Source organism: Thunnus maccoyii, chromosome 8 (genome assembly GCF_910596095.1).
Source record: "Thunnus maccoyii chromosome 8, fThuMac1.1, whole genome shotgun sequence".
NCBI lineage: Eukaryota > Metazoa > Chordata > Actinopteri > Scombriformes > Scombridae > Thunnus > Thunnus maccoyii.
In genome coordinates, this window is record NC_056540.1 from 5,846,326 (window position 1) to 5,847,555 (window position 1,230).

Sequence of the window (1,230 nt, forward strand, 5' to 3'; positions counted from 1 at the left end):
CTTAAAGCAAGGGAATGCCTTAACATGAAGTTAGATGCTAAAAACATCTTTTTAAAGCAAAGCACTGGTGGTCATGTGACAGTCACAGAGATATTAGAGGAGAATATTATAGTCTACAGGTGATGTTACACTGTCAGCTGCAACACAACATGATACTGGACAGAGACCTGCAGACATAGAGACAGGTGTTGCAGTAAGAGAAGTTTCCAACTGCTGAAATGTAAGTTTTTTTTACTTATATATTAAATTTTGTTAATTTCAGTATCATATTTAAACTCAAAATTAATTCAGATTAGGACATTAAATTTGTAAGTCAAACAAATGTTTCTCCCCAGTGAAGAAAGGCAGAGATGATCTATGCCAAGTACACGTTCATACCTAAGAGAAAATTCTACGTACGGGAAAACAGATGAATGCCACAAATGCTCTTAAATCAGAATTAGACACTGAGTTTAGAGTATAGATACAGTCAGCAGGTGGTTGATGTAAAATTTCAGTTGAGTCTCCTTGGATGTCCTGGAGGTTATGGTGGTGATGGGGAGGTGGTGGGTTGAGGAATAGTAGGTATGACAGATAGAAAGACGAAATTGCAATGATATTTAACGTACAGCATCAAGGGGCTGATTGGCTATAATAACACCGACAGAAAGCTTATTGGTCAGTAATGGTAATGTTGGATTATTAATGTAGGTGTGGGGAAAGTGGCAGACAAATTACCAGGAGAGGAATGAATGTTAGTGAAAAGAACTCTCTTACTGGACTTTCGCCAAAGCTTCATTGATATTTATGACAGTATTTGGCTCACCTTTTCAAAAGCTGTACATCATCATAATAGTCAGATGACTGTTCATATCATATGCCAAATAAAATGTAGTGTTCTCATAACTCAGCTCAAAGTTAAACTCCATGTAACTCTTCAATGTGATGCAAAATTGTTTTAGTTATAACTTTTAACTTTCACTTTATTGTTCAGGTCCAAATATTGTCTCAGATAATTGGAATAGTTGATACTTATGTTATGACCTTTCTGAAGCTAATGACCTGTGGCTACAGGTACTGATGCAAATTGGTAACCTGTGTTCACAATCTCTAAAACGAAGATGGTGACATGTTATTAAAACTGACAGGAATGATGGGTAAGACAAATAAAGTGAGATGTTGTAATGTTGTGGCTGAACATGAGCATTGGGCCAGACTTAAATTTATCAAGCCAGACTTTTTATACATGAA